Here is a 16,172-nt window from a genome sequence, read left to right as displayed (position 1 = left end):
GACAGTTTCTGTATATTTTAATAAGCATATCCTAAAAGCCCATAAGCTCTCGCTGTCCTAATTACAGAACAGGCCAGGGCTAAAGGTCCCTTTCCCATTATCCATGCTCCTCCTCCTGATATTAAGTCAGACTTGACTATTTTCATGCAGTGTGAAGGAAATAAAGCAAACAAGAGTGAAGTGGAACATGCCATTAAGCTCCAGGCAAGATTCCGACCCTGCAAATGATTTCCTGTAATCTTTAACAAAGTCAGAATTATGGACACAAAAACTGGGATGAAAAAAGAGAGTAAGATTATTTTTATAACCTATAAATCCTTACCAGATTTATTCTTATCTCAAGTTTTACGATGCTCTGACATAATTCCCGATAAATTTTTCAAATGGTGTTTTCATCCCCAGTTTAGTTGGTGTTGTAAAACTGGCTGTGACAACACTGTTTCATTCCAGCTGCTCCAACACCCTCTACCACAATACTGAGTTATCCATCTGGGATGGGATACAGGGATACAGGCATTTCATACCACTGGGGTGGTCCTACCTGAAACCATCAAGTAAAAGTTTGTCATATAAATGTTTGTCTGTCACCCGTTCCCTGCCCCTGGAAAAGGGGTTTGGATCCAAATCAAAAGGGTTGGTGGAGTTGGATCCCAATGGGCCTGATATCTCAACCAGGCTGTGGCTCCAAGGGGAGATCCCTGAGCTTGGGCTGACACATCCAGCTCCCACCGTCCAAGAGCAGGATAAGGCCTTGTGGTATGAAGGGCTGGGATCAAAGTAATTCCATGCTTTCCTGTTTGTCCCAGCTCCTGACAAGTACAAGTGCTGCTTGGACTAGATAGGAGAGGTGAACGTGCTCCTGGGGAGGTGAAAGCCTTTTGAACTGAGGGCAGCCTGGCATGAAAAGCACATTTGTGCTTCCCCAGCCCTCCCACCTCCTGCAAATCCCTCCGGGTGGGAAGACCTCCCTCAACCCAAAAGCTTTGCCATGAGAAAGGAGTCACAGAACCATAGAACGAGTTGGGGTGGAAGGGATCTTAAAGATCATCTCATTCTACCCCCCTGCCATGGGCAGGGACACCTTCCACTAGCCCAGGTTGCTCCAAGCCCCGTCCAACCTGGCCTTGGACACTTCCAGGGATGGGGCAGCCACAGTTTCTCTGGGCAACCTGTGCCAGGGGAGTCAGGAGAAACACTTGGATGTTCAGAGCTGTGTCAGCATAACCTTGGTTCTTCCTAAAGCCCAGGAAGAAATAACTCCTAGAAAAGTGGTAGTGCTGGTTTTGCCAGGTCCAGCTTGGTTTGGGATTAGTTTAGGATTTTTAGAGCTGTGTTTGTGCCAGCTGAAGCCCTGGAGGAGGCAACACCAGCATCCCAGAGCCCCGTGCAGGTACAGCAGCCTCTCCCTCCTCCTGGCTCTCCTCCCATTGCTCTCTAAGCTCCCGAGGGTGTTGTGGGCTAAAGCCTCCCTTGCCACCTGGAATGACGCTTTTTGGATGCAGGTTACTCAGTTTCCAGGCTTCTCACGACTGGTTTTTATTTTCGCAGCCAGTCAGGGCCAAGCCAGCCCCGGGGAGCCCAGGGGTGAGTTTGGCCCAGGGTGTTCCTATCACAAAGCTGTCAAAAGCAATTTCCTCTGATGAGAGCAAGCTGAAATCCCAGCGGAGGCAATTCATCTCCTGCTGGCTGCTGGATACAACAGCCAATCAACATCAGAGCAGAAGAGCCTGGTTGGAGATGAGAAATCTTGTCCTGTGATAGAGGTTACGAACCTTTCTTATCTTATCTCTCTGGGTTTCATAACGAGAAGCCTGACGTGGGGGCAGCCTGGCCCTGGAGTGCCAGGAGGTGGCTGGGAATGCTGCAGGGAGACAGCCAGCTCTGCCCCCCAAGTCTGTGGAATAGGGCAACCCTTCTGCAGGACACGTCTCTTCCAGGAAAACTGGAAGACATGGTCCTTGTTTCCCCTGCTGGCAGGGGAATGTGTTTACTGGTGGAGGGGGGGGTGTTGAAAGACAAGGAGGGGAGGGAATATGTGATCTTAAAGCCACGGTGGATTTAACAGCAAACACTTCACTGCTGCCAATGTGCAAGCAAACACCTGTGGGAATGTGGCAGCCCTGGCCAAGGTCGTTCCTCCAGACCTCTTGTCCATATATCCATGCTGACACTGGTTTGGGAGGCAGCGTGTGGGGAGCCGGTGGTGGAGCAGCTCCGTTCCCTTCACCTCCTGCTCTTGTCCTTAACCTCCACTCACCCAAGCCCCAGAACCTCTCTGAGGGCCACCTGTGACCATCATTCTGGGCACACAGTTCACCCCCATGCCGTGCAACCCCCACCACCTCCAACCACAGAATATTCCCAGTCGGAAGGGAACCACCAAGATCATCAACCCATTCCACCTCTCTGGACACAGGGGGATTTGTTTCCTATTTGCCTACAGCAGCTGCCATACGTCTGCTGAGTGAACGAACCTGTGGGGATGGACCCATTCCACCAAACTCCCCTGGGAAATCAGTGTCAGAACCAGGACCGGCCTCCCAGTGCCTCAATTCCCGTCCCCACTCGGGCAGTGCAGCGGCGATGGAGGAGGAAATGCAAGGGCTTAAGTGATTTAGCTCAGGGAATGAGTGAAATCTACTTACATGGGCTAATTGATAGCAAATGATTCCTTAATTAGAATTTATAGAATTGCCCCCTAATTTAGGAGGCCCAACACGATGAGGAGCCGAGGGGTGTTTTTTGTGGTTCCTACCGATTTTCCTTTGGAGATGCTCTGGCCGATTAACTTTTCATGACATAAATTTGTTTGCCTTCAAATATCCAGTTAGAAGCATTTTCAAATGCATTATTTAAGGCTTGAAAATAAATATTGGATGTGCTTTGTGAAAGCTCCAAGCAGCTTGTCTTCTCACTCAATTATTGATCTTGCTTTCTGCTGCGTTGGAGACATTCCCACATGCACAGGGGAAAATCCTGACTTGTTTACTTGCTCCTTCCATTCCTCAAAGTCTCTAAAAACTCCCCCAACAATGGGTTTGGCATGTTTATACCTTTTTACATCTCTCTCAATGTGTTTTTTCTGGAGTTTTAGTAAGGTGTGAGCACCTCATGTAATTTTTTTTCCTCGCTGAGACATTTGCGTCTTCTCAACGCGGGTGTTACAGGACATAAAATTTTGCCAGGGCATATTTCGCCTTGTGTCAGATTTAATTTCAATTAGAATCACAGAATCATTAAGGTCAGACAAGCCCTCCAAGTGTAACCTTTGAGAGGCCTCAGGGAGAATGGTGGCTTGGACCTCACCTGCAAGAATCAGAGAAGTGCTGAAAGCTCGGAGTGGACAGAGAAATGAGATTTGTAAAGGAGAAGGAAGTGCATGAACCTCACCTTCAGAGTGAAGATTTCAAACAGGTTTCCAGGGATATTTGGGGGATGCAGTCCCTGAGAGATGCCAGAGCCCAAGAACTGCTCGCCCTTGCCTTTGTGTCAGGAGATCTGCCAAAAATGTGCTGGTGGAAAACCGGTTATCCCGGCTGTTTTGCTCTGCAGCTGGAGCCTCGACAGGAATGGCATGTCCAGGGGGAAGGTTTCTGCACCCTGGGAAACACTGTCCCCCACAGAAATCTGCCCTGATGGTGCTTTGTGTGAGCCCCAGCATCACCCAGGATGAGTCTGAGCGTTGCCAGAGCCACGAATAACTCGGGAGCTGTTTGGAAGCGTCGCACAGGGGAACCACTTTGCATCCCTGCTCCTTCCCACACGGCAAACTGGAGCCACAGAGCTTGAAAGCCCGGCAGACTCATGGTCATAATTAATATTACAAAGCAGCAGGCACAGGGAAAGCCACCAGACAGGCTCCAGCTCCGGGTCTGACCAGCAGCAGGTCTGCAAAGGCCTCAGCGTGCCATGGCTGTGGTCAAAGCCAGTGAGAATCTCGCTGGTGACTTCAAAGGAACCAGAATTTCACCCCAAAGCCCTGCTGCTCCATCTGCTGATCCCCTGCAAGACCATCCCATGGTGTGAACGGACCATATAAGCCCCAAATCCTTTCCATAGGATGCCCACCCCATCATAACCAGCCTAGGCAATGTTGCCTCTTTCTGTTTCAACAACTTCCAGCCCCAATTTTCCCACTTTTTAAATGGGAATCAGCTGTTCACATTGGTGGCAATTCCTCTAAGGGGGAAGCTCAGCTTTTGGGTTGATCATCACTGTTATTGCAGGGAGGGTTTCTTAAAAATAATAATCATAAATAATAATAATAATAATTATTATTATTATTATAATCCCATGGCAGTGGTGAGATGGAAAAGAAGAGAACTGGGCATTTCATAGAAAAGGAGCGGGAGCACCAAAAAAGCCTCACAGAGCTGAGTGCTCACTGTTCTCCTTTCCGTGCTTATAAGAAAGCAATTCAGGCTTGGCTTTTTTTCATTTCATTTATGAAATGAAAAAGGAAAAATATCCTTGTGACTTGGTTTCTTTGCAGGGCAGCCGAGCAAACGGCTCGACCTTGAGACATAATGAAGCATTGAGAAGCAAATCCGGCGGCACAGAAAGGAAGTGTGTTCCACCAGGCAGGGCAGGCATTGAGGGCCAAGGAAGAAGCAGCCAAGTGGTTTTATCTCTGAGGGCTTAAATCTCAGCCAGGCAGAGCTTTGTACAAAGCCTGGCTTTGTTGGGAGAGCCCCAGAGGGGAGGAGGGCTCTGCGGGGTTTTACCTGGTGTCGTGGGGCTCAGCTGACATTTAACATAATTTTATTAAGATATAACTGATGCTCTTTGCCCTTGTCAGGGTGTTACAACCCCCAGGACAGGAATCCATGTGCTGGGAGCAGGGGCAATCCAGCTCCCACTTTGCTGTCCTTGGGAGCTGCTCCCTGGAAGGGGAAGGGGATGCCTTGAGCAAGCAGGGGATGGTTTGAGTGTGGTTATGGATTTAAATCCCTACCAGGGATGGGCAGGGACGGCCCTCAGCTGGCCCATGGACATCGGAATCACTGTTTTTCCCCCCTTATCCTGGCAATAAATGTCCCTGGTTTTGTCTCGGGGCAGTTTTGGGGTAGTTGGCTTGACAGATGTTTCAGCATCTCAAGCTGGGTGAGAAATCCCTGAAAACACCCTGAGTTAGGGACATGCTGGCAAATTTTAGCACTGTGCCCCTGCTGTGCTAAACGGGCAAAATGAGGATGATCATGGAATCATAAAATCCCAGGAGGATTTGGGTTGGAAGGGACCTTTAAGTGAAAAGGGAAAGGGAAAGGGAAAGGGAAAGGGAAAGGGAAAGGGAAAGGGAAAGGGAAAGGGAAAGGGAAAGGGAAAGGGAAAGGGAAAGGGAAAGGGAAAGGGAAAGGGAAAGGGGAAGGGGAAGGGGAAGGGGAAGGGGAAAGGAAAGGGGAAAGGAAAGGGGAAAGGAAAGGGGAAAGGAAAGGGGAAAGGAAAGGGGAAAGGAAAGGGGAAAGGGGAAAGGAAAGGGGAAAGGAAAGGGGAAAGGAAAGGAAAGGAAAGGAAAGGAAAGGAAAGGAAAGGAAAGGAAAGGAAAGGAAAGGAAAGGAAAAGGAAAGGAAAGGAAAGGAAAGGAAAGGAAAGGAAAGGAAAGGAAAGGAAAGGAAAGGAAAGGAAAGGAAAGGAAAGGAAAGGAAAGGAAAGGAAAGGAAAGGAAAGGAAAGGAAAGGAAAGGAAAGGAAAGGAAAGGAAAGGAACGGAAAGGAAAGGAAAGGAAAGGAAAGGAAAGGGAAAGGAAAGGAAAGGAAAGGAAAGGAAAGGAAAGGAAAGGAAAGGAAAAGGAAAGGAAAGGAAAGGAAAGGAAAGGAAAGGAAAGGAAAGGAAAGGAAAGGAAAGGAAAGGAAAGGAAAGGAAAGGAAAGGAAAGGAAAGGAAAGGAAAGGAAAGGAAAGGAAAGGAAAGGAAAGGAAAAAAGATGCATCACTTGGTAGCACCACTAAATGGTTCTTGCTCCCCATGTCTTTGCCCCAGGGAAGGTCTTTAGATGTGTAGGGGGAAATCTGTGAGTCAGCAGCCCAAAAGTGGTGGAGAAAGGGCTGCTCTGAACCTCTGAGGGACACAGAAAAGCAGCTTAGAAGGATGTTTAGCTAAAGACAAAAGTATTCTTGGCTGAAAACCAGGACTTTCTACACATCTAACTCCCTCTTGGAAGCCCTGTGCCTGATCCAGAGCCACAGAAATCCACTGGAGCCTCTTCTCTGACTGCAGAAATGCCGTAATCCAGCTGGATTTGTGGGTGCGTGGAAGGGGTAGGTTGGAGCCATCTCAGCCTCATTTCAAGGTTCAGTCGTGTCCCTTTGCATCCCCCCTCTGCCAGGCAGGGATATTTATCCATCTGGGAAGCCATCATAGACAGGAATGATTTCCCTCTTCCCCTCAGCCCTGTGCTTTCTCCCCTAAGGATGATAAAACAGTCTCATCCAGGTGGGGAGCTGGAGATAGAGCTGCCATCGAGCCACGGGACTTTTTTGCAGCTTCTGTCATTCTGTTGCCAGGAGAGTCTCCATCAGGAACAAAAGCTGGTTTATTTTGTGGGACTGGACTCAGGCAGGAAAAGAAACTCTCTTCTTAACTTGTGGGTTGTGGGTCTTGCCACTGTGATCAGCCAGGAAAGGTGGGAATTGCAGACAGGGATTGCTTGGCTTCTAAAGGGTGACAGGGAAAATGAACTGGGTTATTTACTGGCAATAGTGGTTTAAAATAAAGGATTTTGGTTACAAAAATGTGCCTAAAGGGACTCCAGAAGAGCTGGAGAGGGACTTGGGACAAGGGATGGAGTGACAGGACAAGGGGGAATGGCTTCCCACTGCCAAAGGGCAGGGTTAGATGGGATTTTGGGAAGGAATTCTTGGCTGGGAGGGTGGGGAGCCCCTGGCACAGGTTGCCCAGAGAATCTGTGGCTGCCCCTGAATCCATGGGAGTGTCCAAGGGCAGGCTGGACGGGGCTTGGCGTAACCTGGGCTAGTGGAAGGTGTCCCTGCCCATGGCAGGGGGTGGAATGGGATGAGCTTTAATGTTCCTTCCATCCCAGCTATTCTGTGATTCCCTGACTTTGGTTACAATAACGGATTTTGCCATATGGAGTAGACTTCCAGAAGGGGGGAGGCTGGTGTGAAGCTCCCCAAAATCCATCCCTTCCCACAGGACATTGGGAGCACAGCTGCTGCAAAGCTGAGGGTGAGGGTGCCGGGGTGGAAGAGGGTTGGAGGTTTTCCCTGAAGACCTGTCCCTGTTCCTCTCCCATCTCTCCCCTCCGCCTCTCTCCTGTCCTTTGTTCATTCCCTCCGTGGACGTCAGGCAGCCAAAGATATTAAAAGCCTCTCCGGAAGCTTTGTCGTTTGCTTTGTGCACTTCCTCATCCGGCTTAAAAAACTAATCCCTGTTATTAATGGGAATGATTGTTACCTGGCCAGGGGGTCACCGGCACCTCACAGGAGGGTTTGTGGCACAGCCCTCACAGGCGATTCCAGCCCCACTTCCAACAACTGTCCTTCCCTTTGGCACCAAGATGGCCCAGATTTATGAGTCACGGAATGGTTTGGGTTGGAAGGGACCTGAAAGCTCATCCCATCCCCTGCCACAGGCAGGGACAGCTTCCACTAGGTCAGGTTGATCAACCTGGCCTTGGACACTTCAGGGAAGGGGCAGCCACAACTTCTCTGGGAATTCCACCCCAGCCCCTCCCCACCCTCCCAGGGAAGAATTACTTCCCAATATCCCATCTAACCCTGCCCTGTGGCACTGGGAAGCCATTCCCCCTTGTCCTGGCACTCCAGTCTCTCTCCATCTTTCTTGTAGGCTCCCTTCGGGCACTGGAAGGCCACAGTCAGGTCACCCCAAAGCTTCTTTTCTCCCAACTGAACAATTCCAACTCTCCCAGCCTTTCCTCCCAGCAGAGCTGCTCCATCCCTCTGACCATCTTGGTGCTTCCTCTGGACTGGCTCCAGCAGCTCCATGTCCCTCTCGTGCTGTTCCCCAGGGCTGGAGGCAGCTGTACAGGAGGGTCTCACCTATCCTGGGGATACTCACCTGCTCCAGGTGGGTGTGGCTGGGGGGATGCTGTGCTGGAGTCTGAGGAAAAGCAAAAGCAGAGGCCAGGCTTGCAAATATAACATAGGGAATTGCTGCCTTCAGCCATGGCAATGGATGGAGACCTTGTGGCCAAGGAATGGGAAAAACTCCTCCAGACTCCCACTAGAAAAAGAAATGGGAGATCTGTGTGGAGATGGGTGTTGGAGGAGTAAATCTGCCCTGCTTCCCTCCCAGCCCAGCATAATATAATTCCCAAAAGGAAGCAGGAACAATCCAGTTGGGGGGGCCGGGCAGAAGGAAGACGGTGCTTTGTTTGCCAGTTCCAAACGCTCCAAGCCTCATTTTTGAGACGCTTCCGTGGGTAATTGGTTTTGAAATGAGAAAGTTATACCTACAAAATAAATCCTGTCGGAATTTACTGGCTCCATCCCACTCCTAAACCCTGAGTGCCCTGAGCTCAAACACCTGGAAGTGCTGCCCGTGCCAGCGATGCTCCGGAGCCTCGATCCCTGCCAAGGGATGTGATTAATGCACTGCTTCCCAGGAATAACTCAGCCACCCGCTTCCATAGGAGAAGAGGGATATCAAAACCTGCCAGTTATCCCTATCCATGGTCATTAACCGCCACTGCTGTAATTAATTCACAGCGAGAGGAGGATTGGCCTGGGAAGAGCTCGCCCCAGGGAGTTTGCTGGGATCAGTGCAGTAATGAAGCTTTATTAAACGTACCTTGGCAGCTTCCCGAGCTCTGGAAACAATCTATAGTATGATACGGGCAAAGGGATTTGCTGGATTCCCACCAAAAGTGGAGGATCACGGAAAAAGCGCTCCCTCCAGCGCGTAGCAACAGGCTGCAAAAAACCCAACAAACTCCCACCAGGGAGTGCCAGGGTTTTCTTATGTTCCATGTGGAAGTAGGTTTTTTTAGGCTTAGGTTTGGGAACATTTCCATCTGGAAGGTTTCAAACTATCTCAGCGCTAGTGGTTGAGCCACGGCAGCACCTACAGGAGCATCCCTGCCCCTGGCACAGGGTTGGAACAAGATGGTGTTTAAGATCCGAGCCAAACCAGCCTGGGATTCCATGATTCCATGATCCCCCTGAGCTTCAGCCCTGGCGAGAGCTTTGGTGTCCCTGGGTCTGGGCTCATCGGACCCCTCAGAGCAGATTTCCAGCTCCTGTCTGCAATTTCAGAGGCAAAAAGGAGCTTTTCTCTTCCCCAAAAATGCCAGTTACATTCATGTATCTGAGCCACAGGAATGTCATCCCAGAGCAGTCCTTTTCCTAAGCACTATTTAGGCAAAGAGAGACAATTTCCACCCAGTTTTGTGCTTGAGAAACACTACAGGGGAACGGACGGAGAAATGAACTTTACCATGGAATTCCTGCCAGATGAATTCCCAGAATGGTATAAAATCCTGAGCATGTTAGGGAATTCTGTCCGGATTTAACTGCTCGCCAGTATCACTTCCTGGCACGGGAAGCAGGAGTGGCACCCGTCCAGAGATGGGATGGATGGCTTTGCCCGGCTCTGTCGCAGCAGGAGCAGAGGGAATGTGGCAGCAGGAGGCAGCTGGAGGCGGCAGCAGGGCAGGGAAGCAGGAGCCCAGGGTTACCCCACTCCAACACCCACTGGAAGGATGCTGTGGGAGCACCCTCTTCCATAGCCATGGATTTTGGTCTGTGCCATGGACTTTGGTCCATGCCATGGATTTTGTGTCACATACAACCAGCTGCAACCAAATCCCCCCTTCCTGCTCTGAAATGCTCCTGGGCATTTCAAAATACCTGTAAAGCAGAGAGGGGGATGGATGTGGATGGAATGCTTATCCCTCCATCCCAGGCTCAGCAGCAGTGCTGGGAAAGCTGCTCCCAGGATGGGCAGTGGCCATCATGTACCAATTGCTGCTTTTTAAGGGGGCTCCAGTTCAGTTTTCCCACTTGGAGATGTGTTTTTACCCCCAAGGCAGCCGAGCTGGAACTCCAAATGCACAGACACCTCCTCCTGGGATGATCCAGCACAAGGTATAAGTCATGTTGGATTCACAGCATCCAAAAGATGGGAAATAATCACATTAGGGATGGAAGAGAGGAATAAACCAGCAGTTCAAATAATGATTTTAATCAGACTTTTGCACAACACCTGCAGAATCAGAGGGACAGGAGCACCTTGGATGCCCCAGGATGGGAGCAGCACCCAGCCCAGCTACATCCTGGGTGCCATCCCAGTGTTCTCCACCGGCAAAACAGGATGAAAAAGCCCCATTGCAATCAGAGAACTGGGTTGCCCGGCTGCAGGGAGCTCACCTTTGACAAACCCCAAAGGTCCCAAAATAACACCACGGAAAAGAGCTCCCAAGGGCGCTTTGAGGTGCTTCTGTGTGGCTCATTTTGTCTGGGAAGCCGGGAAAAGGGTTGGATGAGGCTGGGAAGCCCCGGCTGACACCCGGGATGGGGTTTGGCCATGCAAGGACTCGCAGCCACCCTGTTGCCACCCCACTTTTGTCACACGCCGGCCAAAACCCTGACTCCTTGTGCCACGCTGGGCACAGGAGGAGCCAACACCGGGAAGAGGAAATATAATCATCAGCTCCCGATTAAACCCAGGAAAAAACAAAGAGAGGGTGGGAAGAGCAGCGGCTCGCGGAGCCTGGACCCTTCTGCTCCGATATTTCTCGCTCAGCTGCTTTTCCAAGGGGTGCTTCCTCAGGAATTGGCACCGTGGTGGCATCGGTGGTCACCAGCTCTGCCTGCAGGTCACATCCACCCCTGACCCAGCTGATGTTCCTGGTATCCCAGTTCCTAACCTCGCATCCCAGCCAGCTGCGGGGTGGGATGCTCCCTTAATCCACGGGGTTTGAAGGAGCACAAAGCCTTTTTTTGGCCTTGGGTGCCGCGGGAAGCTTTGAAGTTGCTCGCAAACCGTGGTTAACATAAGAATTGAGGGGGGTTTTCCTCCTCGTTTCTTCCCACTTGCAGGAATTCCTGTGCTTTACACACACGAGCTCCCTTAAAATGTGTCTTACACCCCCCTCCCTCACACCCGTGTGTTACACACACCCCCCCCCACCCGTGTTACACACACACCCCCCTCACACCCGCGACACCCCTCCCCTCACACCCGTGTGTTACACGCTCTCCCCTCACACCCGCGTTACACACCCCCCCCTCACACCCATGTGTTACACACACCCCCACACACCCACGTTACACTCACACCCCCCTCACACCCGCGTTACACACACATCCCTCACATCCCTGTGTTACAGACACCCCTCCCACCCGCGTTACACCCCCCCCCCTCACATCCATGTGTTACACACCCCCCCACACACCCGCGTTACACACACACACCCCCAACACCCGTGTGTTACACACACCCCCCTCACACCCGCGTTACACACCCCCCCCTCACACTCCCGTTACACACACACCCCATCACACCCGCGTTACACACACACTTCTCACACCCGTGTTTACACACCCCCCCCCACACCCGCGTTACACACACACCCCTCACACCCGTGTGTTACACCTCCCTTCACACCCGCATTACACACACACCCCCCTCACACCCGCGTTACACACACACCCCTCACACCCGCGTTACACACACCCCTCACATCCGTGTGTTACACCTCCCTTCACACCCGCATTACACACACACCCCCCTCACACCCGCGTTACACACACACCCCTCACACCCGCGTTACACACACACCCCTCACACCCGCGTTACACACACCCCTCACATCCCTGTGTTACACCCCCACACACACCCACGTTACACACCCTCCCCTCACACCCGCGTTACACACACACACCCCTCACGCTCGTGTGTTACACCCCCCCAACACCCGTGTGTTACACACATCCCTCACACCCGTGTTTTACACACAAACACCCCTCACACCCGTGTTATTCCCCCTTCCCCTCCCAATTCCCCCTCATTGTTCCCGCCCCTGTGCCCGCGGCCCCGCCCCGGCCCCGCCCCGTGACGTCAGGCGGGCGGGCGCGCGCGGCGCGTGCCCGGCGGGAGCGCGGTGGGGCTGCTGCCGATCCAGAGCCCCGTCCCGATCCAGAGCCCCGTCCCGATCCACAGCCCCGTCCCGGTGCTGGAGCGGGCGCAGGTGAGAGCCGGGGCCGGCCGGCGCTGGGGGCACCGCGGGCACGGGGGCGGGAGCGGCTCCCGGGGGCTCCCGCTGCCGCCGGGGAAAAGTTTGTGTCGGCGGCGCCGGGCGGGCGGTGCCGGGTCCGAGCTCAGCCCGCGGCGGGGACAGAGCGGGGAGGCGGCGCGGGACGGAGCGGGGATCTGCGAGAGTGTCCGTGTGTCAGCCAGGGGGTGCGTGTGTCCGTGTGTCTGCAAGTGTGTGTCTGATGGCTGTGTATGTCTCTAAACGTGTGCATGACTGTGGCTGTGTGACCGTGTGGCTGTGTGTGCGTGTCTCTAAGTGTGTTAGTGTGTCTCTGTGTGTGTGTATGACTGTGTGTGTCTGTGTTTGTGTGTCTCTGTGTGTGTGTGTGACCGTGTGTGTGTGCTCTGTGTGTGTGTGTGACTGTATGTTTAAGAGTGTACGTGTGGCTGTGTGTGTGTGTGACTGTGGCTGTGTGTGTGTAAGTGCCCTGTGTGTTTGTGTGTGTGTGAGTGACCGGTGCATGTGACTCTGGCTGTAAGTGTGTGTGTGTGTGTAACTGTGTCTATAGTTGTGTGTGTCAGTGCCCTGTGTGTCTCTGGGTGTTTATGCGCCCTGTGTGTGGCTGTTTGTCTGACTGACTATGCCATGTGTCCTCTGTGTACGAGTGTGACTGTATGTGTAAGTCTGTGAGTGTGACTGTCTGTGTGTCGTGTGTGACCATGCACGTAGTGTGTCCTCTGTCTATGTGACTGCATTGTGTGTTTGTTGTGTGTCCTCAGCGTACCTGGTACATGACTGAGTGTTCTCTGTGTGTGTGTGTGATGTGGTGTGTGAGTGTTCCGTGTGTGTGATGTGGTGGGTGGGTAAGTGTGACTGTGTCCTGTATGTGTGCCCGTGCCCTGGGCGGTGCCATGGAGGGAGTGCGTGACCTGTGTAAGTGTGACACGTGTGAGAATCTGCTCTGTGTGTGCAGTGCCCTCAAGTGTGTGCAACTCCACGCGTGTGTGCAACTCCACGTGTTAGCAAACTGTGGCTGTGGTGCCTCCTGAGTGCCACCACCCCCAGGCAGGTGTTGCTACCCCCACGTGCACACCAGTAGTGCCTCCCTGTTGTCCTCCAGGGTCTGCTGGCACTGCCAGGAGGGGATGGGGACAATGGGGACCAGGTTGTCACCCCAGCACCCCATGAGGAGCCCCGGCCAGCTGGTGTGACTGGGAGCGCTCCCGGGACAACCCTGCCGCGCTTCCCGGTGCTTCCTATCGGCCACGGTGGGATGTTCCTGGGCAGTTTGGGGTTGTTTTGAACAGCATTCCACCAGCTGTGCCCAGCATTTATTTTCCAGGAGGATTTTCCCAGCTGGGGCTCACTGATGTCACAGGTCACCGACCTCTTTGCTCCTTGATGATGCCAGGGGGGACGTTTTGGGAGCAAAGGATGCCGCGCAGGGTTTGGCTCGGGGTAGTGGTCAGTGGGAGAGGTGGAGTCGTGCAAGTGTGTTATAGGGAGGCAGGAATGTGCTGCAGCCTCGGGCTCAGGTGCTGGGATACCCATTTGGGTGTTTTGGGATCCCTGGCTGTTAAGGAATAGCTCACGCTCGGAGTGACTTCGGTACGGAGGGGACGGTGGTGACCAGGGCATGGTTTTGTGTCTCTACCCTCGTTAAACCACGTGGCCTCGAAGCCCCAAATCCAGAGGATTCATGGGATGTGGGATCAGGTGCATGGAAATTCCTGTGCTCTGGCGGGGAAGTGCTGAGGAAGCGTTGGGAATGCCCACCACTGCCCCCCCCCAGCCTGTCCTTCCTGGCTAACGCTCCCTGAGATTTGCATTAATTAAGTTATGGCTGTTAATTAATATATATAAAATACAACTTAATAATGAAGTTATGCTGAGCAGAGCAGCAGCTTGGGCGGGAGTTGGATTTGAGGGGGGGTGTGGTGTTGACACCTGTGTCTAGATGCTGAAATGTCTGGAATAAGGATTTATCCTTGATTTCTTTAGGCATAACTGCAGCAATGGGATGCTTACATGTCCTTAAAAAAAAATCCTTGAGAATAGCATCTTCCTGGGATGGCTTGTAGCTCTGACAGGGCTTAGTGTTGGGCTTGGCAGTTGGGTTAATGCTTGGACTTGATGACCTTAGAGGGCTTTTCCAACCTAAAGAACTCTGGGATCCTGGGAATGTTTGCATCTCCTCCTGGCTCTTGCTCCCGTGCAGCAGTGTCGGTACCAGACCCCGCATAGGTGCCCTCATGCAGTGTCTCTGGGAGCAGCTTTTCTCTCCTTTTCTGCTTTTTCCCTCTTTTCTCCTTTTCTCTGGAGCAGGTTACCCAGAGAAGCTGTGGCTGCCCCATCCCTGGAAGTGTCCAAGCTGGGCTAGTGGGAGGTGTCCCTGCCTATGGCACGAGACGAGCTTTAAGGTCCTTTCCATCCCAAACCATCCATGATTCTATGATTCCCTCACCCTTTCCAGGGTCTCCGTGCTCTTCCCCCCTTGGGCACTCCCAAGAGGATTCCCACTGTGCTTCTTGATCCCGCAGCCTCTCCATGTCCCCTCCGGGGTGGGGATTTTTTTGCCAGCAAAGATTCCAGCTTTCCATATATATATATATATATATCTTTCCAAAATAACCCCGGTCAGGCCGTGGAAGGGAGTGTCCTTTTCAAAAATAGCAGCTTCGTTGCTCTTAATCAAGCGAAGCCGGAGCAGCGCCGAGTGATTGCAGCCGCTGCTTGACATCCTAATTATGTTTTCATTTTAATGAGAGGAAAACTCTTTGAGAAGCTAAAATATTTATTTTAGCCTGGTGGGGCTGTTCAGAAGAGCCTGTGTGGATGCTAAGGAGGTGGTTTAGGCACTGTGTGTGGGTTTGTTGTTTTGTTGTTTTTTTTTTTTTTTTTTTTTTAATGGGAAAAACATTTAAATCCAGCAAGGAGCTTTTTCGTTGCCGGGGCTGGGAAGGGAGGTGGCAGCTGGAGGAGAGGTCAGGACGTGGAGGGGAATTTGCATCCTCCTCAGTCTTCTTGTTTTCAAGTGGTCTGAAGGTCATGTCACCTCCTGGCTCAGTGGGTGGATTTCTGATGGCAGCTGGAATGGGATGAATGCAAATCATCTCAACTGGGAGTCCCTCAGCCTTAGGTTTGGCACCTGACTTTTGTCTCCTTCCCAAAATTCATCCGGAAAACACCTGAGCTTTGCAGGCTGCCCAGGAGGCTTCCCAGGACGTGGTAAGGACATGGGATGGGTTTTCATGGAGTCACAGAATCTCCTTGAGTTGGCAGGGCCCCACCAGGACCATCGAGTCCAACTCCTGGCCCTGCCCAGGACACCCCAACAATCCCACTCTGTCCCTGAGGGTGTTGTCCAAACACTCCTTTAGCTCTGACACCGCTGCCCTGGGGAGCCTGATCAGTGCCCAACCACCCTCTGGGGGAAGAACCTTTCCCTGAGATCCAGCCTGACCCTCCCCTGCCACAACTCCAGGCCATTCCCTGGGTCCTGTCCCTGCTCACACAGAGCAGAGATCGGAGCTGCCCCTTTGCTGGGGATGGCAGCTCCCAGGAAAGTTTTGTAACCAAATGTTGAGTTCCCTGAGTGACCAGTGACGAGTCAGGTTTGAAACAGGGGGATCAACCCACTGGAAAATGTATTTATGCTTTTTAACTGGGATATATTAATAGGAGCCCCTCTGCTCTGGAACCAGGTTGGGAGAGCTGGGAGTGTTCAGCTGGAGAAGAGAAGGCTCCAGGGAGACCTGAGAGCCCCTTGCAGGGCCTAAAGGGGCTCCAGGAGAGCTGGAGAGGAACTGGGGACAAGGGATGGAGGGACAGGACAATGGGGAATGGCTTCCCAGTGCCAGAGGGCAGGGTTAGATGGGAAGGAGTTGTTGGCTGTGAGGGTGGGGAGGCCCTGGCACAGGTTGCCCAGAGAAGCTGTGGCTGCCCCATCCCTGGGAGTGTCCAAGGCCAGGTTGGTGGAGCAGCCTGGGCTAGTGGAA

General features: G+C 52.4%; 1 protein-coding gene across 1 annotated transcript in view; it reads left to right on the top strand.

The window, feature by feature from the left end:
* The first annotated feature begins 12,089 nt into the window (after positions 1-12,089).
* SH3BP4 (SH3 domain binding protein 4) overlaps positions 12,090-16,172 on the top strand; it is a 31,920-nt gene continuing 27,837 nt past the window's right edge. The window contains exon 1 of the mRNA XM_027734946.2: positions 12,090-12,168. The gene's annotated coding sequence lies outside the window, so the exon portion shown is untranslated. The remainder of the gene's footprint in view (positions 12,169-16,172) is intronic.

Source organism: Pipra filicauda, unplaced genomic scaffold (assembly GCF_003945595.2).
Source record: "Pipra filicauda isolate LSUMZ 115617 unplaced genomic scaffold, ASM394559v2 scaffold348_size1222971_pilon, whole genome shotgun sequence".
Classification (NCBI taxonomy): Eukaryota; Metazoa; Chordata; class Aves; order Passeriformes; family Pipridae; genus Pipra; species Pipra filicauda.
The sequence above is the reverse complement of the archived record's forward strand: the minus strand, read 5'-3'. Positions and strand labels throughout refer to the sequence as shown.